Genomic DNA, 24,753 nt, shown 5'->3' on the forward strand with positions numbered 1-24,753 from the left:
ATCAACACCAGACGATTACAAAAAGAACGAAAACCACAATGTACCGATAACTCCACCCGAGTTGCTGGGACTCCGTTCCCCAATCCCAATGGCAATCAGTCCGATAGCAAATACACCTCTTCGTGATATCACAAATCACTCACATGAAACTAAAGGAACGCTATTTGCGCGTCAAAGAGATTATTCGCCAAACTCTATTGACAAAATCTTTGAGGATGTAATCCCAAAGAAATCTACGCTGTCTCATCTCGAGTTAGCATTATATGATCCTGATTTCATTTTTTTTGAATCATTTAGTGCTGAGAACATAACACTCAAAATACACGAAGCACCGGATCTCGATGAAAATAAAAGGACACAACTGAATGCTCTTTTACTTCAGAACAAAGAGTTGTTCCAACTTTCTGATAAACCAGCTGTTACTGTCGAGCATTCAATCCCAACGGGTAATCATGAACCAATTGCGGTTCCACCCTACAGACTTTCCGAGCATAAAAAGAAAGTACTACAAGAGGAAGTAAAGGAGATGCTTAACAACGGCATAATTGAGGAATGCGAATCTCCCTGGGCATCACCTGTAGTGATGGTTCCAAAAAAAACCGGTGGTGTCCGAGTTTGTATAGATTACAGAAAACTCAACTCAGTAACCAAACCAGATGTGTATCCACTTCCACGGTTGGATGATATGCTACATGCTGCAAAGAATGCCGAATTCATGTCAACAATTGACCTTCTATCAGGCTACTGGCAAATTAAAATGAAGGAAGAAGACAAAGACAAGACAGCTTTTATAACACCATTTGGTATTTACCGTTTCCTCCGCATGCCCTTCGGGTTACGAAACGCGCCTTCCACTTTCCAACGATTGATAGATAGAATAAAAACAAAACTATCTACTGTCCGCCTACTTGCTTTCATTGATGATTTACTAATCCTCTCATCATCATTTGAACAACACTTGCTTGATCTCGATGCACTTTTTAACATTTTAAAGCATTACAATCTGCGCATCAACCGAAAGAAATGCTGTTTCTGTAGAATTGAAGTAAAATTTTTGGGCCACATCTTAACCAAAGAAGGTATAAGTCCCGATCCTGATAAGGTATCAGCAATTAGAAATCGCAGTGCTCCAAAGAACTTAAAAGAGATGATCTCATTTTTACAAACGTGCTCATGGTTTCGTAGATTTATCCCCGACTTCGCAAAAATTTCACGTCCTTTGTCAGACCTAACAAAGAAAAACGCAAAATGGGTTTGGGAAGTTTCCCAACAAAATGCTTTTGAGGAACTAAAGAATCGACTGATTACTGCGCCAATCCTTAGACAGGCAGATGAATCAAAGCCATTCACCATACGAACTGATGCCAGTGGTTATGCAGTCGGTGCAGCCTTACTACAAGGGGAGGGATCAGATGAACGACCAGTAGAATACGCCAGCCGACTTTTAACTTCAGCTGAAAGAAATTATAATACAACGGAAAGAGAAGCTTTAGCTGTTGTTTGGGCTATTCGCAAGTTCCAGAGTTACATTGAAGGTAACAAAATTAGTATTATTACTGATCATCAAGCTTTGAGATGGCTTATGACACTTAAGTCACCAACCGGACGCTTATCAAGATGGTGTTTGGAGCTTCAACCGCACGATATTCATATTCAGTACACTCCAGGAAAAGCTAATGTATTAGCAGATATGCTATCCCGACCTCCTGTAAGTGAAGAAATATCAACTTTAGAAAGCTTTATCATCTCTGTTGACTTTCCTCATCGAAGTATAAAAGAAACACGTGATAATCAACTCAAGGATCCTGATCTAAAGAAAATAATAGACGATCTCGAATCTTTCGTGCCAGAACGTTTCACCTGCTGGACTACACGAGGCTACTTACTTCATGATGGAGTACTATACCGGTATAGCCAAGAAGATGACAATGAAGAAGCTCAACTAGTGCTGCCAAAAGATGAGCGACAGCAAATCATGGTTTCGTATCATAACGAGCCTACAGCCGGACATTACGGGTCCGAACGGACTCTTCAACGGATTTCATCCCGCTATTTTTGGCCATGTATGAGAAGAGACATTGTTAAATATGTCAAAGATTGCACTGAATGCCAACGCTATAAGATAACGAACTCAAAACCAGCTGGATTGCTTCAAACTCCAGTGCAAAATCAACGTTTCGAAGTTCTTGCAATAGATCTCTTCGGACCACTTCCTCCGTCAAATAATAACATGAAATGGATTTTCATAGTGGAAGACGTTACTACACGATGGGTAGAACTATTTGCTTTAGAAGAAGCAACAGCATCCGCATGTGGTAAGACGCTTATCACAGAAGTATTCCTAAGATTTGGACTCCCGAGAAGACTGCTCAGTGATAACGGTACGCAGTTTATCAGTGCCGTTATGCAGCATATAACTCACTGCCTGGGAATTACCCAATGCTTTATACCAGTCTACCACCCACAAGCGAACCCTGTGGAAAGAAAGAATCGCGACCTTAAGACTCAACTGGCTATCTTAGTTGGAAACGAGCATTTCAACTGGCCGGAAAAATTACCATTCATCAGATTCGCTATGAATACCGTAGAATGTCAAACTACCGGATACAGCGCAGCTTTCTTAAATTTCGGAAGAGAACTTCGCGCTCCCGATGATGTTCAACGTGATTTTCGAAGCATAATCCAATCCGAGAATTTCATACCCGGCATTACACCGTACTTGAGCAAAATGGCAGAAACCCTTAAAAATGCCCGAGAAGTCAATGAGAAAGAACAGGATCGTCAAAAATCTTACGCTGATGTAAAACGTCGTCAGAATCCAACTTACTCACCAGGAGACTATGTTTGGGTTCATACTAAAACACACAGTAAAGCAACCAACCGCTTCACAAACAAATTTGCACCTAGACGAGATGGACCGTACATTATTCTCAATAACAAAGGTTCCAACAGCTACGAAATAGCCAGTCCCGCCAATCCACAAGAAGTTATTGGCATATATCATACATCCGCCTTGACCAGATGTAGCAATCCTCAAGATGCAGAAAAACCTCTTGTACCAATAAGACCAAGAGGAAGACCACGAAAACTTGTGGCAAACTAATTTCCTTGTATCTTCATTCTTCCTAATTTTCTTTCAGATACAAAAGGGGAGATTGTAACAAATACGTATAAAGTGGCAGCCCTGGTGCTACTTCTTGCAGACATCGCACTCAAAAACAGACACACACACACACAAGCAACACGATACAACAAAAAAGAACTCAACCTCAACTGAGTAGGCCTAGGCAACCAGCCTACTGTGATGTCAAATTGTCAACTGAAAAAATATAAAAGGCGATGCTCCAGCGTTAAGAAATTATTCAATATTCACCATCCTCAGCGCGAGCACCTATGGTCTTGTTATGAAAATACAGAATATATGAAAAATAAAGAATTGATTTATATATCAAAAGAAAATTCAACAATTGCGTTTATTTTTTTTTGTTTTATGTTCTTATAGTTTTTATTTTTTGTAAAAAAAACTGTCAATTCGATTTTCTTCAAAATTTTACTGAATGTTGAAAACAATATTTCTTATAAGATAAAAAAAGTTTGAAGCCTAAATTTTAAGTTTTTGAAAAGATATTTAAATCGATATTTAATTTTTACGAACTTTGAGTAATGTTTTTTTTAGATTTTTATTTTTTATAAAAAAAACTGTCAATTCGATTTTTCTCAAAATTTTATCAGATTTCAAAAACATTATTTTCCGTTGCTCAAAATTGTTTTGGAGATGAAATCATATGTTAGTCGTTAAATTTAGGAGGTGACAAATTTTTTTTTTCAGTTTTTTTGATTTAGTAAAAAAACCGTTAGATAGATTTTTTTCAAAAAAAATACTTCTTTGATATCACGTTACAGTCTATTATATAAAATTAAATTCAAGTCTCTAGCATTTTTGGTTCGTAAGATATTTAGGGTTAACCAACATTTTCACCTTTTTTTCAAACTGCTATGGTAAAAAAACCTCCCACGCAATTTTCTTGAGAGCCCTTTCTGCATCTTTCTGTCTTATTATCTGTATAAAAAAATTTATTTGAAGTCGATATCTCTTCTGGTTCTTGAGCTATGGACGACGAAAAAAACGTCGCGAACGTACGGACGTACGGACGTACAGACGTACGGACGTACAGACGTACGGACGTACGGACGTACGGACGTACGAACGTACGTACACACGCACGCACAGACATCTTTCTAAAAATCTTTTATTTCGACTCTAGGGACCTTGAAACGTCGAGAAATGTCAAAATTTTCAATTTGACAAATCGGACCCATTACAATAACTTCCTATGGGAAGTTAATAAAGCTATCCGAAGGAAAGGCTTTGAACGAAATAGTTGAATACATAAACAATTGTTTTCGTTAAGTATGCTTACAACTACTTTTCATTTTCGGGATGAAATGCGCAGTTTTTTTGCCAAACCAAATGGCATTTATATCTTTGAAGACAAACAAGCTCGTGCGACCCAGTCGGGCATTTTATTTTTTATAAATTAGTTACAAGCTAATATTACAAATTTGTAGAGCAAGCGAAATATTGATGATAAAGAATAGACTAATTACAATTGAATAATATAATTTAAAATATTTGAATGGTGTTTAAAAAAGAAATCTTTTAGAGCCTTCTAGAGGAAGGAAAACAAATGTTGTCAAAATAGTTTTGTGGTTAGTGTGTTAGCAGTACATCAAAGAGTAGCAACAAGTTACGAAATTTAAGGTAATTGTCAAAGGACATATCTAGCAGCAGGGTAGAAAATTGGATACACTGTCATATCTTCGTAGGCCGAAAACACAAGTTTACGTTTATTACCATAGCTACAGTTGCACTATAATTCACAATCATATATTAGGGGTGGTGTTAACGATGTCTTAGCAAGCAAATTGTGTGTGTTTACTGGTGAAAAGTACTGGGTTACTCATGAAGAACGTAGGGATTTTTAGCACTTTATGCATATTCAATGGGAGCATTGCTTAACAAAAACGAGGCCAAGTAAAGAAAATTCAAGAAACGACCATTTAAGTTAGATCAGTTTGAAATTTGTTCAAGGTCTCCATTGATATTAGATTCACCATGTTCAATTAGTCCGAAAGGACAACTGAAGTTAATTTGTAAGTCGCTGGCATACAGATGACAGGAACAGTTTTTGATCAAACATGGAAGCTCATTGACATAGATACAGAATAGTAGAGGACCCGATATCGAACCTTGAGGAAAGTAGTCCAAAAACTAGGCAAACAGTCACTAATTTGAACATCTTGTTTTGTTTTGTATTAGTTTAGCAGAACTTGCAGAAAAACTAAACTGCTGTATAAGTTTGGTACACAGCATGACATGGTTAACAGTGTCAAAAGCCTTAGAAAAATCAAGCAAGACGAAGGAAGTTATATCTTCATTATCCAGCGCATGTCTTATTTCTTCAGTCACTTAAAGGAGTGCTGTTGTACAGCTGTGCTTTTTCCGGAAACCAGATTGTTTTGAAGTGAGTCAGACTCAAGACAAATATGCTAGAATTAAGATAGATCTGTATTCAGTTTCTTAAGCATTTTAAGGTCCAGAAAACTTCATACATCAAAATAATATTAAATGCATATGTATGTAAGGTATAACAGCAAAATAATATCTTGAGCTTACAATTTATCAGCCCTTAGAAAAAGCGACGTAAGTTCGCAGCAAAATAATATCTTGAGCTTACAATTTATCAGCCCTTCCATGACCTTAGAAAAAGCGACGTAAGTTCAATCAATAATTAGAGCAGGAGGATTTGATTTTTGTGAGTATAGGCTGGTTTCCATTATAGATTAGACAGACCTGAAGAGTAGGATAGATGTAAGCCTCAGAGAAAAACTTTTCAGAACAATAGGATTACTGCTTTCAAGAACAGTGTCTGTACTTTCTCTAGAAGCATTCAATATGTGTTGAACTGCCCAGAAAAGAGACTAATGTAGATATTTTTAATGATTTTGAAATATTGCAGTATTTTGTCCGTATTTTCTAGTTCATATAGACATTCTTTTAGAAGCGCTCTTAAACTTAATAAGACAAAACATAAAATCATACCTTTTTATAAAAATTGTTGAAATTTAAGAATAGTTTTGGGTGCTATCTTTTTAAATTACTCTTAGTAAACTTAGACAAAAATGTTTTCTTTCCTGTGTATCAACTTAACTTTAGATGTGATTTAAATCTCAAATTACATTGAAACGAATCACAACTTCAATAATATCAGAAGAACTGCATAATAAGGTTCAAAATTAATGTAAATTTTCTAACGGCCGGCAGTAAGTTTATTTGTGAGTTCATATAGTCTGAGCAATCAATACCTGGGAAAACAAAACTTGCCTTTGCTTTATAATGCATATTTCCAAAATTCCAATATTTCAGTTCTTTTAATAGCGTCGTCGATTTCGTCTAAAATGAAGAAACTATGTTTAAAGTAAAGATTTTGTTCAGTGCCTTTTACCAATTGATACGCGCTTTTAGCTATATCTATCTACATTTTTTTTTTCAAATTCAACTTGCCAACTTACAAATTCCGGCTTGTCAATTCTTCTATATTTCAAACTGCTGGACAAGTTTTGAGTTCTGATTTCCAGAAGAAAAAAAAAGCATTCGAAAATACAATGTAAAATCAAACTGGATTCTTCAAAGCGCCGCGGCTTTTTGAAGAGAGAGCAAAGAGACTTTTTTCCCTTTTGCCAAAGAATGTTCGTTTATTTGTTTTTCTTTTTTATCTTGTTCTCGTCTTTAACGTGTATTTTGTTCATATTTTTAAAGTAAACATCAACAAAGAATGTCACTAGCGCTACACATGTGCGGAGCAGTGCGTAGCGTATAATGTAGCTATGCATTGCATCCAATTTCGATGGCGATGTCACGTCTTGAATGCAGTGATGATGATGATAATGATAATGATGGTGATGATGATGATGATGTTGATGATGCTGTGTCCCATTTATTTTAGCAGTTTATTGTTGGCCAAGCATTTTTCGGTTAATCTCTAAATGCTTCTTCGACTTTAAGATCAAAGTTGCTGTGCAAGTTTAATATATGCCTGTGGTATAAATGCTGATGCCTTTGACTTGCTGAAGATATGTTATTGCATAAAAAATATTACTGTCCACCAAGTTTGACATGTTTATAAAGTGAAATTTTAGTTAAATAAAAATCAAAAAGAAAAACGTATATAAAATTAGCATAGAATTTAGTTTTTTTTTTGTTGTTGGTTTTTTGCTCTGATACGATGGTGTTTAAAACACAAAGCATTAGAAAGTTCATATTTATGATCTTTATTTTTGTTCATCGGTTTTGTTTCGTAAGTTGTTGGAAAAACGAAAAGATTAAAACAAAAAAATTCACTGAATTGTTTAAAGTTGAATTTTGGGGTTATGTAAAGCATTTGAGTTGTAAGACATATCAGAATCTGTGTTTAGTTTAAGCTGATCTCAATAACTTGTTTTCAATTTTTTCTGAAATAAATACACCCATTATGTTTTGACTTTCGATTGCTTTAGCTGAGGTCGTTTTAGTTATGAAAATATTCAAACAATTTTTTCTTTAGTTTTTATCGTTAACGATAAATGAAAAGTTTAATTCTGATAAATGTAGCTTTGAGTTTCAAACATTATGTTTACATTGAAACATGGATCTTATTGCAACAAGTACTTACGAGCAAATTTAAATAAATACGTTCTGAGTTCATTAATGCATTTAAACTCGTGAAAGGATTTTAAATGCAAACATTTGCATTTGTTTATTTTCTTAGCTCTTTATTTATAAGAACATTTTAAAGATCCAGTTTATATTTCTAAGAACTCTACAAACTACCCAAATCTTATGTATATGTATTTTTTTTAATATAATTGTAAACTATCGAAAAAACACACAACATGATTTTTTTAAACAAAAGAGCTGAGGTTCGAACGCTTTGTTTTCAAATTGTCGTTGGTTATTTGAAACAGTCAATTAAAAAGCTTACTATGATGATACTATTTTCATATGTATATTAGCATTCATTAGAATTCAAAAAAAAAAGTTCACATTATGATTAGAATGGAACTTCAGAAGAACATGTATTCTACCGATAAAAAATATAAAATTGTACTGTAAATCGGATCATTCACAATGATAAGATTTATTGGGAAAATGACCACCACGTTTACGGTTGCAGAACCATATCCTTTTTATGAAATTTTCAATGACTAATTCCTCAAATTTTTGATGTTCTTTAATGATAACTTAATTGATTCCATCTAAAAGCTCTTGAATCGACTCTGGAGCACCACAAAGCTCCAAAACCAAAAGTCTATATATGTTAAATCAAAAGTTCTCTATTGCAATTGTAATTACTTTTTTTTTAAAAAACAACAAGGTCAGGAATCTTTTCTTCATAAATTACGATTGTTTTAATGAAGTCAAATCTAAAAAGATTAAAGCTTCAAAAGTGATAGATGTCCAAATATTGAGGTATTCAAAATGAAACCAATTGTTAGAAAACTCTTTGAATAATTAATATATCATTCTTAATGTTTTTAATTGAAAATTAAATTAAATACTTATATTCATATACCATTAGTTAAATTAAAAATCGCTTGGGCTTGATTCAAGTTTATATGAAAGTTTTCGAACGCTTGTATTTATCAATACTTTTACATTTAACTTTTAGGAACAAATGTGCTTTAATAACTTGGACGAATTTTTAACCAAATTTTGTCTTCAATGTTTAGCAGAATAGAAGAAAATCTAACTTTTCCTTTAAGTATTTGTTTACATAATGGAAACGAATTAATTCATTTTATAATAGTCTCTAGTCACTTAATTGTCTTATAGTACATTAGAGCATGTACAAGAAATAAAGTAATTGCAATTAATTATTTTAATTGAAACCCAACAAAATTCAATGAAATAGAAATTTGTAGCCAAAAATTCAGTTTAATTTAATTTAATTTAATTTATTTATAGGTTTCAGTAAAAGCACTTAAATTTATTTTGCCTCATGAATGTTAGGCCGACAATCAAATAAAACCATGTGTGAATTAGCCCGAAGTGATATCGATAGAATATTTTATTACTTTACCTTCCTTTCTTTTATGTTTATTACAGTTGTAAATCAAAAATTAAGTTTCTATTTTCTTTTTTGCTAAATCAAAATGAAAACAAATATAAATTTAAACATATTTTAATTATCAAAAGGAAGTAAGATAATAAAAGACCACACAAAGTCAAATATATGTATATTTAATAAATAAAGTATTATTGACTCACCTTCAGATCAAATAAAAATTCTTCCAATATTATCCAATTGGGTTGCTGCTTATTAAATTTATATATTTATGTTCTTCTTTTAACAAAAAACAAAAAAAAACAACAAATTGTTCAGTTAGTAAGTATTTATAAATTTAACACAAATTTATTTTCACAATATTATCTATGTATTTATTTTAAATTTGGTGCACTATTTACACTTTTATCTGTAAGATTTATTGTTATGTATTTTAGGAACTAAATCAAAATATTACAATGGTTCTTTAAAGAAATGTATTTGAACATTTAAAAAAAATACAATTAATCAAATGTGGATACAGCTAAATAGTCTTTTGATTGAATTAACTTAATACTATAAAAGCAAAAATAATAACGACCTTATTCATGCATAAGAAAAAAAAAAAGATTATTCCTCAAAAGAATTATCGGATCCAATTTGATAAAGAGGCTAAAATATCTATCAAAATATCTTCAATAGGAGCCATTTTCTTTTCTGTGAAGTTTACAAAAAAAACCTTAATAAACTATTCGTGATAATCCAATCATAAGTATCAAAAGATCAATCGTTCACAGACAAAAAAAGTTGTATTTAATTTGTTTTTCATCAACAAACTGTATCTGATGGGAAAAAACAAAAAGAGGCATGAAATATGAAAAAACAACAACAACAACAACAAAAGTACGAAATCTCTCGATATCAACAAGTTCCAAGCAGACAGAAAAACGGACAGACAGACAGACAGACTGATGGACGGACTGACGAACTAACAGACAAACTTGTGAATCCACTTGTCGGTTTGGTTCTCTTAAGAAGACTTCGTGAAATCAGACACCACACCACACTACACCACACCGCATTATGGCACACTCATCGTTCACACTTCGCTGATTTCCAAAAGAACCACTGGTAATCAAGCGTATCCAAAAGATACTAAATTATCTGAGTTCTCTTTTAATTGACTCTCGACTTGAAGAATATAGTGCACTGCCGCACACGCTCAGAGCTCATATCCATGATATATGTACTACGTTATTGGTAATGTTATATTTTTATTTCACCGAGCTTATACTGATGCGTATAGAAGTAATAGAATGCGGCCAGCAAGAAAAAGGCGGGTTAACACAATTTACACATTTATCTATCTCTATCTTTTCTGTTCTGTATCTATTTCTAATTTTCTTCTTATGTTTTTTGTATTCAATTGATACTTCATCTTCAAATATGATTAAACATTTATGACTGATCAATCGATACCAAAATCGACAACAATTTTGATCATCTCAAAGGTGGTCAAATGCAAGATCTTAAAAACAACGGAAATAGCGCACATATTGCAAAGATTGCCATCAAGGAATTTAAAACAGGAATATTTACGGATGTCGAATGATGACTCGCTGATGGTTGATGGTGTAGAAGTAGAAAACATTGAGGATAAAAATTCGAATTGAACAAGAAAATAATGACAGCTAGTAAATTCTTGTAACAACCGAAAGCTGTCCTATCTACCTACCAGAAAGAACATTTTACTTTCACCATGATATAAATACAAAAATGAAACACCACAACAACTGTAAATCTTGTTTCGTACAACAATTTTATCTTTCTTTTTTTCAACTTTACAAAAAAAAAAAACAGATCTAATAAACCTCAATATGCTTGTAGATAAATTTAATTTGCACTTTGGATTTAAATGTATTTCAAGTACACCAGTTTAAAGTATAGTATCTTTGAGAAAACTTTTCAAGTTAAACAAACAAAAAAATATATTATGTTTTTGTTTTTACCGAAGAATTGGAGAATCAACACTTAAAAATAATTTAAAAAAAAATAATTGAAATAAGAACAAAAATCTGGATTTCTATACCGAGATCGCAATTTATTAAACCCACGGTAGACACGTGCTCGCTGAACGAACGACAAACGCAAAATATCTGAGATCTGACCCAAAGTGCACAAGTCTTGGCTGGTAGCTCTTACCAATGAAAAATTACGAACAAACAGCATAAAACAGCATTCTAGATATTCTTTTAGGCCAAAAGAAGAAGAGTCAACGCGAGTCCACTCAGCGTGGTTTTCTACTCAAATTCGAGTTAAAACAAAAAACCGTTAGATATGTTTTTCTTTTTCTGTGCTATGTTGCGATTGCGAGCTTATTTCGTTTTTCTTTATCTGGTCTTCTTTTTGAGCTTGATCTTCGTGATGAAGACTCTCATAATATACAATGATACTGGTGTTAGAGCTGGAGCTGGAGCTCGAGCTTGAGCTGGTGCTAGTGCTGGTGCTGGTCTTATGTGAGATTTTGTGAGGTGCAACAAGTCTACAAATCTAAGAAATGATGATGACACGCTGCTTTTGGTTTGGTTCGGTTTAGTTTAGTTTGGTGTGCTTATGATGTTCTTTAGTTTTTGCTATTCACCATGTGCAGTTATTTTTTTACAAGTATTTGACATTGTCTTTGTTGCGACGGTTTTAATGTTTATAACCCAATATTGGTCGCACACTACTGCTTAACTGAATATACTGACTCTTTTACTCGAGTTTAAAAAGTTTATGTAGTTTTAGTGATTAAAGTCGAAGGTTTTTCGTGACCTTTGGAATATTGAAGATATGTATTGTCAATTAAATTGTCTAAATTACACATTTAAGAAAACAGCTGTAGTTTTTAACACTACGAGAAACCTTTCGAGAAAAAAAATGTCCAACAAGTTAAGTGTTTTGCAGGTACATTATCTCTAGTAACAAGTGAATAAATAAATACATTTTAAGAATGAATTTCTAGGATATACCATATTCACCAAGTTTAAGTCTTAACCAATAACTCAAGCACAATAGTAATAAATAGATCAATGGAATGTTCTTAAAGAGGAATCATTCTCAGACCATAAGCTGATAGGCTTCTTGATACAAAATGAAGCAGCAACTCCAAGACCCTTTAGGAATTTCAGGAAAACAAACTGGAATGTAGAGAAGCAGTACAGGGGATTCAAAATCCGGACACACTTCTAATTCAAGAACCCTCCGACATAGATATTGCGTCAGAAAAACTAAGAGTTGTTCTGAATCACGCTTTAGAAAAAAGTTGTACCATCAATCATATGGGAAAAGGTAGGAAAAAACCACCCTGGTGTACCACTGAAATAGGTAACTTAAGAAAATAAACTAGAAGACTTTTCAACGTCGCCAAAAGAACTAGGAAAGAAGCTGATTGGAAACATTATAAGACCAGTCAACGTATTTTTAAGGTCGAAACAGAACGAGCAAAACGTAGCTCATGGATGGCCTTCTGCGATGAAATAGAAAGTACAAATGTATCACCAAGATTCAGGAAAATTTTCTCAAAAAACCTACAGGCAGCTGAACTGAATCCGCAGGCGAAACGCTTGAGCTTATATGCGCAGTCCAGAAACACAGTCTCATACAAAAACCCTAGTACCATCGGATATTATAACGGAACAAATCCCCTGGTCTATACGGAATCTTCCCTATGATGCTTCAGAAGAGCATAAACCTTATCATCCCACACATTTTCAATAATAGTCTTCAAAAGGGGTATGTTCCCTTATCCTGGCGTGAGGTAAAGGTAGTTTTTATCCCTAAGGCTGGTAAATCTAGCCATACGGAGGCCAAAGACTATAGACCCATTAGTCTAACACCGTTTTTTTTTGAAAACTTTTGAAAGGCTAATTGATATACACATCCGAAGCACGCTGAAACCGGAATGATATCGGAATTTCAACATGCCTACATTAAAGGAAAAACCCTTGCAATGTTTTTGGATATTGCGGGAGCCTTCAATAACGTGAAGAACGAAACAGTGAAGCATGCCTTGAACGACCACAAAATCGAAAAGGCAATAACACAGTGGATAATTTGTATGCTCAGAAAGAGACAAACCACATCTAGGGGCACCCCTCAGGGTGGAGTTCTCTCACCGCTACTTTGGGTTCTTGTCATGAATGGCAGGATAATAGCCTACGCTGATGATCTTGCATTACTAGCCCTCTCGTTGGTAAGCAAATATACTACGAACTGTGGGCTGACAGTCAATACAGCTAGAACAGAACTAGTGCTATTAACTAACAAGTGCAAAATACCTGATTTTAAAATACCTCCAATTGAAGGCTGCCCTCTTAAAATCTCTGATCACGCAAAGTATCTCGGTGTGATCTTAGATAAAAAGCTAAACTGGGGCCTGAACACCAAGTATAGATTCAAAAAGGCATCGATTGCCTTTTATTCCTGCAATAGAATTTTCGAGAAAACCTGAAGACCAAACCCTAAAATTATCAGATGGATGTATTAGGCAATAATTAGACATACCTATGGTAATTTGGTATATTGGAAAGCTTTAGAAAAGAGCACGAACCTGAAAACTTTGACACAAATTCAAAGGCTTGCGTGCACTGGCATTACGGGAGCAATGAGATCCACTCCAACTGCGGAACTGGAATTTATGCTCAATCTAATTCCCCTAGACCTTGTTCAAGAATCTGCGACCAAAAGTGCCCTGAGACTTCGTCAAAATAAAGTCTTGATAAACAGTTCCATAGGACATGTCCAGATCAATCTAAGCTTGTTTCATGCTGCCGCAAAGAGCTTTAGGTTCTTGGCGCACAGCACAATATTAGACTATGCTGGGTCCCAGGCCACAGCGATATACTAGGCAACGAGAAAGCCGATGAATTAGCAAGATTAACGTCAATGCTTGACTGAGCTAGTTAGCACCCTTACCTGTTATTTAAAACAGGAAATCTCAAAAAGAATAACTATCAAGGCCGACACCTGCGGTACTACAAGAAAGATCTGGCCCTGTGTTAACAAACAAAGAACGCAAAGAATTATGCAGCTATACAAGGGATCACTTTGATCTCTTAATCATAATCACCGGACATAATACATTAGGTTATCATATGAAAAAGATGAGAATCAGTTCAGATGATCTATGCAGAAGATGAGGTGACGAGAAGGTGCATGAAGGCACTCCGCACTTTCAGTGTCACTGTCCCGCACTATCTCATCAAAGGAAGAAACTGCTTGACAACTATTTATTCGGGGATTCAGAAGAACTCTCTAGTACGCCAGGTACGAACATTCTGAACTTCGTCAAAGCCTCTTAATGGCTTGACTAACTGAACACATAGGTTTTTCTTATTAGCTTTAATACTAATACTCACGGGTATCACAATGGATCTGTATTGATCTAAGTGTGACGGTAAAGACATCTACTGTCAGCCACTCAACCTAACCTAACCTAAGTTTAAGTCTTACAAAAAAGCCCATTCAGTTGTACATCCTTAACAGATATGGATTTCTTCTTTTCGTAATAAAAATGAAAAAAGTTCAAATTTTTTTGAAATGATACAGCATAAACGAATTTTGTATTTCATTAATTTTTCAAAATATTGTCTTTTGTCGTTGGACTGTTTAGCCAGAGGTCTTGGGTTTATGAGCCACTAAGGCCTGGTTCTCTACAAGTTGTTCAGCTACCTAACATATATATATTTTGCATTGTATTTCCTTAAAGATGTTGATTTTACTGCTAAAAAACGAGTAGGTATGTTAAATTACATGGTTAGAAAAGTGTGTACTTACCATTAATAATTGAAAAATGGATATTAACCAAATGGCCACCCTTGCTACGACTGCAGCTACATAATCCTTGTCATGACATTTTTTTTAACAATTCGCTCATTTGCTGCTGTATGTCCTTAACATATTTTTTCATTTTTACGTTGGTCTAAACTTATTTAAAATTAAGATCTCGTTGACCCAATAGTCATCTCCGTATTTCAATGCTTCGTTGAAACGTGTATCGTTCCAATTTTTGGCGTACTTTTGCTTATCTCATATCAAAACATAAAAGTAGCGCAACAGTCCATAGAGAACCAGGGCCTAGTGACTTACAACTATCAACCATTCCTGTATACGAGTAATTGCAGGGATGGTGGGGACCTACAGTTTATGTCCCGAATCCGAACGGCTAATTTGAAAAAGCACTTTTTCATGACAAGAATTACTCTTGGAGAATTTGTCAATTCCTCGCAAGAGTACCCTTGAATAAAACTTCAGGTGGCGGTGGTAGGCAATGATCGAACGTAAGACCTCTCGCATGACAGTCCAACGCACAAACCATCATGCCACGGGAACTACAAAAACTTCTTATTTTAAACTCTACATTATGGAAGGTCAACATTACATCTGTAATTTTGTTTCACAATTTCTTTTTAATCTTTCACCGTTTATTATTTGGAAAGCAGCATAGATTCTACGTATTTATTTTTATTAAGAATTATTAATTTATCAAGGTTTTGTGTTGTTGAATAGTTGAAAAAAGTACAACTTTTCCGAAAATTTAAATATGGAGGGAAACCACTTCAAATGCATTGCATCTTGACGCCTAGGACTCGCTGATTACAAATATATGTAGTTTCGACAAACGACGTTTAGGTAGGGTGTTTTCATAAACGTCTGCCTAACTTATGCCTAAATCACAAACACGCTTCGGCTTCGTCGACATTTCTATTATTTCATCCCTCCAAAGAGCAAATATTTTGTTTGTTGACATTTTTGTAAAGCTGTTCAGCTGTCAGACAAAACAAATGTTCAGATAATTGAACTAGAGCTTCCGTTTGGAGTCACATTACGTTCTTTTCCTTACGATTGTCAAACGCAACGTGAGGTCGAATCTCCATTGTGATAGCATGCATTGAATTCCTATAGCTGAACTCGTAAACGTCAGGTGAAGCCGAATCTGAAGCGTGTTTGTGATTCAGCCATTAAAGTTGCGTTTGACACATATATTCATTTAGCCAGAATTGCGATCGAACAAAAGCAAATGAATTCCGGAAAATATGATCATAAACGTCCGTCATAATTGACATCTGCGTCGTCGGTCAGATTTTGCATTCATATTTTTTTGACTGCAGAAGTAGAAAGATGATTGTACTTACGTAGGTTTTCAATGTGTACATGAAAAACACTGCAGCCGAATACGTCTCGCAGAGGTCGCCAACAACGCGTTTGTTTTGGCGTTTTTGGGAAATCACTTGAAATTGATTTCATTTTAATTTAAATTAGTTTTCTCTCATGCCAAAAATTAGCTCTGAGCTCTCGGTCTGATTTTACTAATTTGTATTCGTGTGACACTTAATCTCATATTATTTGCCTTTTTTTAATAAGTGTCAGAATGACAATTCCTAGTCAGAAAAGTCAAAGAATATAAATCAAAGTTAAAATTGAACTCTTATAATAATTACATTGCTCAACTTATTAAGAAGCTCTGTTTCGAACAGAATACCATTTTGATAAAAATCCCAAGTTCAATATTTTTTGTTTTATAAATGCAAAATTGATCCATACGAAATTCAATTGCAGGTTAAAATGTTTACCTAATTATTTAAATAAAAAGTAGGTATATGAGCTGCTGTGAGAAAGAAAACAAAAATCACTATCCAACAAAACACTGACTTTGAGTGGTAACTTAAAATTTTCATTATAAACTCAAGCTCCCCAAGCCTGTTACCTGTTGCAAGTCTTTAATATTTTGAGAGTCACTCTTTCTGATTTACTGGCAATATGGCAGAGTTGGCGACCAGCAGCACCACATTCATATAAGAGAACATATCACGATGGAAGAACAGGTGATCACGTAGAAAGGCATTTCTTCTTTTTCTTCATAGCTGTTTGCCGTAGTCGTCGCGTCGCATCGCGTCTCGGCTGTTTTTCTTCTCCGTTGCAGCAGCGTTTATCACCATCATTCATATAAACCGCTTTATAAGTAAAATATTTCTTCTTGTGTCCGTTTGGCTTTTTAGTCCAAACGAAATGCCACACACTCACACTCCTCATTTCGGTGAAGCGATCTTGCCATGAGTCGAGTTGTACGTACATACGGTACGAGTATACCGTGATTCGTGGTTGTTTTTTCTGAGTTGAATTGTTGGCCGTCTTCTTGAGTGTTTGTTATTCTTTTTCTCGTTTGTATCTTCATCTCGGTTGGTTTTTCTTTTTGTAAATAACTGAACCGCTATATTTTTCTTTTTTCCACATTTTTTTTTTTCTTTTTGAAACTTGCATATTTATTTTTGTTTTCTCTTATTTGAATCGTTCGGTTCGTCTTCGACTTTGACTTCGGGACGGCTTCAGGTTGCTTTTTTCCAAGCTTATTACATGTTTGTTCTCTGATCGCTGCACTGTTGGGTCTGGCCTGGCTCAATAGCTCTGATGGCTGGACTTGGACTTGGACCTAGACTTAGACTCTGATGTGATGGTGTTGTGTGGTGTGTCTTTCATTTACTTAACCGCTTTTCCACTTTTCTTCATTTCTGTGGGTTTTATCGTTTTGACTGGAACGTTTATTTTTCCAAAGTTGTCCTAGACACGTTGTTTGCGAATCATGATCGTCTTGCCTCTTTGCCCGTTTATATTGCCCTTGTCATTGCCATTGCTATTGCCATACTCATAGCCATTATTGCCATTCTTCCACACATCTTGCTATAAGTGCAGTTTTATTATTTTCCTTTGCATTTTTATGCGCCAACACAAGAAGGGGCTGAGTTGGTAGAGGAAAGTATACGCAAACTCAAACGCTAAAGCTATTTGATCCCGCGAAATCTCGTTCAATGTGCGGCAGGAACTTGAGTGTACGAAATAAGATGCAATCTGACTGGCATTTCTAAGGTATTTCTGCCAAACACGTGTTTAAGGTGCATAAACAGAAGCGTTGACGAAAAAAAAGAACAATATCACATCGAAGAATGCAGTCCGTTCGGAATTCGGATGCGAGGATTAATAAAAAAATTTTAGCATGTTGCATATTTTGGTTCTTAATTATTCTGTAACCAACTTAAGTATTTCGAAGCAAACAAGTACCTAGTCAAATTGTGAACTTTGAGATTCAATAATGAACGTAAGCAAAATTAACTTTTCATTTAAGAAGTTTCCAAAATGAGTCCTTCGTATATGAAAATAATCAAATATATCTTGCAACTGACAAGTCACTAATTTATTGCCCTTTAGGAAAGCAGGGAGGGTATTCCTTACCAAAATCAGTTTTTCAGTTCCAATTTAATCGCTATAGTAAAGGTTTGTCAATTAAAAAGTTTAATTTTGTGAAGCCTTATATTTATATTTGGGCAAATCTCACTTTTTGTTGTTTGGCAAGTAAAAATATTAATCGAGAAACAGATTAAAAAAGTAACAGTGCTTCTGACAGCTAACAATGCGTTGAACAGCAATTATTTTTGAAAAACATTGACATACAGCAACGTCAACTTGGAGATAATTAACAGTTAGCCCCTGCATATCGTAGGGAAAAAGCTGTCAGCAATGCAAAGTAAAAGTATACGTCATTGGGCAGGTTCAGGCAACACAAGGAACTTCATTTGCAGTCAACTAATTTTTTTGAACGTAAATTTTGACCAAGGCAACTAGTTAATTGGTAAAGTATCGTAAACTTCAAATTCGGAATTTTATTTCACCAACCTCTACATTCAGTTGATCATACAAAAATAACTAAAAGCGTAATTTTTTACAAAAAACTTCTTCGGATACAAGTTCATCTCGACTTGTATTTTCTATTTTAAATAAATGTTACTTATTCATTTATCAATTTCACAAGGAACTTTTTACATAAATCATAAAATTGAATTGTACCGAAAATAAATAAATCACAAAGTAATAAAGTTTAACGTTTAGTCAATTGAACAATCATAAGTAGCCGTCATATTGACATTAGTGGAATTGACTTGATAGCTAGGGAGATTTTTCTCGATTAACTTTCCAGTAAACTTTCCAATAAAGATTCCATAATTGGAAGACATTTTTTGGCAGCTGGCCAATCATATACTAGAAACCATACTTTCAAGTATTTCCAAGAATTTATCACCAAGGACTTATCATTTAATATACATACGAGTATACTCTTTTCTTTGGTTCCACGTCTATGTCAATCCTCCACAATCGATTCGAAACTTAAATTAGAAAATTAAAAAGACAACCTAGAAAGTAAAATCAAAAATTAGACCAGAAAATCAAAAAATGTATGTGTTGAAAAAAGTTGTACATTTGTGTCCAAAATTTTTAATTTGTAAGATTTTTCTTGGCATTATGAGTATTACATTTCACAGCTTTAAAGCAGTGAACATTTGTCTGTTTTTTTTTCGAAAGTATGAACATTAAAGCACTATTCACATGAGCTCGACCAACGAATGAAAGAATATTCGTCGATTTTGACATTTCTTTCACACAAAAGTTCTTAATTCGTCGTTTGACTTTGATAATTGTTTTTTTTTGTGTGTTTATCATTATTGTGTTTTGTTTTAAAAACAAACGATTGAGAAATGGCGGTCGAAGCTATATTTGTAAAAAAAAAAGTTATTGGTGTCCTTGTTAATAAACGAAATAAGAAAAAAATTTCACGTGCATCCACAGCCGAACACCATTCACCACCGAAACCAAAACAAGAACGATTTTTTAGGTTAAAGGGCCTTGCACGAGAGCGAACAACGAATGGAAGAACAAACGTGATTTTACACATTTCAAAAAGTCAATTTAACCCAAAAGCACATTTAAATTATAAGAAACCAATTGATAATTATGTTAGGAATGTAAAATTTGCATTTTGGTTTCTAAAACAAGACAATTTTGTAAAAACAATTTGGTAGTAACGAATTGCTGTGTGGTTGCTACGAACTGTCATCATGTATCATCCACACTGCAACGAATAAATTGTTCGCGCTCAACTTAACCTCAAATTTATACCACCCTTGTTAAATTGACAATTCGTCGCTGTTTGCGAATAGAAATAAAGCTCATGTGAAAGAAAAGTCAAAAAAAGCGAACATCCACAGTTCGCAGTTCGTAGCTCATGTGCAAGATGCTTAAGTACACGGGATTATTTTATTCGTTGCGAGTGTGGATAATGTGGAACGCGAATAAAGTTTGACAGTTCGTATCAACTACAATTTTTTTCGCGACGAATAAATTTGTTTTCTTAAATTTATTTATATATGATATCGAAAAGTAAAAGTATGCATCATAAATCAAATAGGAACTATATTGCTATCGTTTTGTTTAGCATTTATTTTTAAATATGTCTTCAACCGCATTTAAACTCACATTTCGTTATTCATTTGTCGTTCGTTGGTTGCGTTCATGTGAATACTACTTAAAATTATTTTCTTCTAGCCTTCTTACGAGATTATGTACATATGACCGTTCTTATTTTCGTCGTCATTCATAATTCTTAATTATATACAAGCTTAGGCTAAGTACAGCTGTTTGTCTTATAGGTTTGGCCCTTAATGCACCAGGTTCCTGACAGAAATCAATCTTAGACACATAGATTTTAAATTGCACCAATAGGAACTGTCATTAAATCTTTAACATGAGGACTGTCAAATTCAATCCTCCCTGATAGCTTTTCATATTTCAACTAACAATGATAACGTGTAATTCAAGCTAGTCAGAACACTAGCTCGAAAAAAGGGTTTTTTATTACAAATTTATAACCATTAGTCTGATGTGTCGAAGAATCAAGTTCAAACACACGATGACCTACAACACAGAAGTTAATTCGATAAACTTATTTTTACTAACTTCATGCCATCGATTTTAAGCACCAAGGAAGACTGAAAAAAGGCTTGACCTATAACAAATCACTTGTAAAATCAAAATTTTCTTTTAGTTCTTGCAAAATTCTAATATACATTATAATGTTATCTAAAGAACTATTGCTCACGCACAGACAACATAAACAATACACCTTAGAAGTGATTGAAAAATTCAGGCCAGAAATATTATTGAACTTAACAGAAAACACTATAACACCCTTGCAGAAAATAAAGCTAACAAATCGTGATGACAACTCGTCGCGCCGTTTGTCGCTATTATCATATTCAATAAATCAACGAGTGATATTGATTCGTTGATTGGGAATGGGATTTCGTGGCCATCAGGCTCGAAAAAAAATTCAATCGCCTAGATGAGCCTATCCTATGACTAAGCTAAGCTAATCATAGTGCCGCACTATATTCCTATAGTTTTGGATGATTCTTGATCTTTTCAGTTCGTATAAGTTGCGCATGGTTCTTTGTTTTGTACATGAATTCGAAATATACAATATTATAAAGTGGTGTGGCGGTTACAGTGGTATAGATGGCGGGGCTTGATTATCAGATTATTTATTAAGATGCATAGGTTTTGAATAATACAAAGGAAAGCATACTTTTATTTTGTATAGATTGAATATCTAAATCAGAGAGGAAGAAATATTCATTTGAACATTTTGAATATATTATTTTATTTAACATATTGATTGAATTCATGATGCAATTGAAATTTTATTTTGAAAATAATAAACTTTACATAATCTAGTAGGTATTTAGCATTACTTATTTGACTTATAGAACAAAATAGAATTCAAACAGATGATTTCTATCTTTCGTTTCTTAAAATTTCTTATACTTTTCAGATTCTGTGGTAATTCGTTTATTATTTTTGAAACAATGTATCTGAGCTCTCTGTTCCCATATACATATGTATGTTGAAAGTTGACGGGATTTCAAGCATTCCAAGTGCTCTTCTTCTAATATTTAGATTATGTCTTATTGGCTGTAGAAATCATCCATATAATGTTGTAAAGTAGTCATACGGTATATTGCGGTTACATCCTCGAACTTTGAAGTGTGCATAAGAAGGTTTTATGAGTTTAATCAGATGATGTTGGGGATTCAGTATCTTATCGAGATACTGAACGAATAATAAACTTATTTAAGTACTTTAGTTTTTTATTTAAAAGGAATAGCATTACACAGTAAGATACAAAGTCTTCTTTATAGCGCAAGCTTTACTCGTATATATAAATTCAAATTCGTGTGCTACTTTAGGAGTGATTTTACAAAGCAAAATTTGAGAAATGTTAATTATTTAATGATATACATATGTAATTCAAAAACCGTACTCAAAAATTAACTAAAATGTTATTAAAAAAAAAACAGTTATTCAAAATTAATAGTATTTGAAAAATAAGCAAAAGAATATTTAATTTAATTTAATAGGTACTAGTTAAAATATATAACATCCATCTTAATTAAGTGTCCCTAGATATTATTTAAGCCTTAGTTTGAACATGGCTGAGCAGCTTAATAATCTAACAAAACGGGGTAAGGAATTTCATTGACGGATGGCATTTATGAAAAAATGATGCTCAGATATTAAGAAAGTAGGGGAGAGTGGGTACGAAAGTAACAATTTGTACATTTTGTACAATAACTTTTAAACCAAAAGACATAACAAAATAAGACAACACATATATTAATAAGTCGACATTTGGCTACCATAAAATAATAATTTGCCATCCAACTTTATCCTTTCCCCGAGTGAATGCTGGAAAAAAGAGATGAATGTCAAATGTTACAACCGTCCTTTATGTCGTACCGATTGTAACAAGATGAGAGGACGGTTGTAAAATCACATAAATTTAATGAAATAAAAGAAAAACTAGGTTTAACTTCAGATTTATTTAAGGTATATGAGCCTTGAGATACGTAAAACTAAGTTTAATCACAGATTTATTAATCGTAGTAGTCAACTAAAAAAATCAAAAAAATAACAAACACAAATAAGATTCTCCTTAAAAAAAACATAAACAATCTTCGATTTTCAAAATAAAATAAAAAACAAAATAATGTAAGACTTTCTAGATATGTAAATTACTGTTCTATTGGAAAAAGAGCTGTTTTGATTTATCTCCCACTAACCTAGTGTGAACCCACATTTTGTGGGAAGTACATTGTACCCACTGTTCCTTGGGACTGGATTCAGAAAATTTTCCAAGGCAATAAAAACAGATGGAATCTTCTTCTACACTAGAACTTTTCGCCTCAAATGAATTCTTACGATTTGATGTTCGATTTATTTTCAGCTTCTTAATCTGATTTGGCTTGGATTTGTTGCTTAATTTTTTCTTAGCTTCTTCTTCTAATGCATCAAAACAAGAACTGTCACATGTTACAAACGTCCACTCAAAAAGTGTTACAACCGTCCACATCTAGTTTTTTTATATTGAATATGAAATTAAAAAAAAAACTATTGGGTCGATCACAAAAACCTTAACAGCATTGAATAAAGGAAAAAATTAACTTTAATAACACAGCTACGACTTTATAAAAACGATGTTATTCGAAAAAATACAACGAAAAATAACACACAAACAAAATTTACGGCAGGACCCAAATTTTACATTTTTAACTTTATCTAGCAAAATTCAGTTCTTTGACGTTTGGATTTTAGTGGGTGCATTCAGGACCGAATTGCTACATTTAAAAATGAACGTATTCAGTCTCAGGGTGTTTTTAAAGTTTAATGTCACAACCGCCCCGTGTTACTTTCGTACCCACTCTCCCCTATCGTTCGGGTATGAGATCACATGATCTCGTACACTGTGGAAAACGGATTCTATTGTAAAGGTAGGAGGGTTGATGTGTTTGCATGATATTATGAAGCAGAATTAAAGTCCTAAACATGAAAATATTTTCTAAAGTGAGGCCACATATTGATTTAGCGAAGGATGAAACATGTTGTCGCCTTTTCAGTCCGTAGATAGATGTTTTTGCGAGAATCATCCTAGTTCTAACTGGTGTTATCTTTTGTGTGACGTAAAGCATTCGGAGACCCCCATATGTTTTACCCAGAATTGATTTTATGTGACTGTCCCAATTAAGCTGCTTGTTAAATATAATTCCTAGATTTGTTGCCGTGTCGACTATTTCAATAGGATTTTCATTTAGAGCAATTTTAGAGAAGCCTGATATATCAATAGGCCTACGGGATATTATTAAACGTTTTGATTTTTTTGGGTTTAAGCAGAGTCTATTTATTTCTGACCAGTGTAAGATTCGATTGAGATTATCATTTAGTTCGCTTATTCCATTCTCTACAAGACCTAAAGGACAACTTTTCCGCAATTGGACATCATCAGCATACATATCAATGGAGCAGTTTACAAGACATGAGGGAAGCTCATTAATGTACATAACAAAGAGTAGTGGTCCCATAATTGATCCCTGTGGGACACCCCTGCTTAAAGGCAAGCAGTCAGAAATACAATCACCCACTGCAACTGCTTGAGATCTACCTTGAAGGCAGGCACGAAGCGTGACTTTTTTGGAAGCGGAAGCACTTAACGTTGAACTTAAAATTAAAAGCCATTTATTCAAGATCATATTTTTTTATTACAGAAATGTAAAAGAAAATTGTAATAAATTCATTTATTTAAATAAAATAAAATATAAAATTTAGTAATATATTGATAATGTTAAATTAAATGCTAATTTCTTTTTTAAGGAAAATTATAATTGATCACAAAATATTTCTTTGACTTCAATTGCACATAAATAAAGGAACAAAATTCATTAATATAAACAAAATTAAATAGTTAATATAA

At 33.7% G+C, this 24,753-nt stretch overlaps 1 protein-coding gene across 8 annotated transcripts in view; it reads right to left on the reverse strand.

Annotated features, from left to right (window-relative positions):
* The window catches only part of LOC129947845 (uncharacterized), a 74,939-nt gene extending 63,660 nt beyond the window's left edge, over positions 1 to 11,279 (reverse strand). The window contains exons 1-2 of one of the 8 annotated variants that reach the window (XM_056058579.1): positions 11,173 to 11,279; positions 9,308 to 9,513 (exon numbers count right to left, since the gene is read on the reverse strand). The gene's annotated coding sequence lies outside the window, so the exon portion shown is untranslated. Of the gene's footprint in view, positions 1 to 9,307; positions 9,569 to 10,954; positions 10,974 to 11,092 lie in introns of those variants that run through there. The other 7 variants (XM_056058577.1, XM_056058583.1, XM_056058582.1 and 4 more) reach the window with 7 other exon arrangements.
* Positions 11,280 to 24,753: the final 13,474 nt, after the last annotated feature.

Source organism: Eupeodes corollae, chromosome 2 (genome assembly GCF_945859685.1).
Source record: "Eupeodes corollae chromosome 2, idEupCoro1.1, whole genome shotgun sequence".
In the NCBI taxonomy this organism is placed as follows: domain Eukaryota; kingdom Metazoa; phylum Arthropoda; class Insecta; order Diptera; family Syrphidae; genus Eupeodes; species Eupeodes corollae.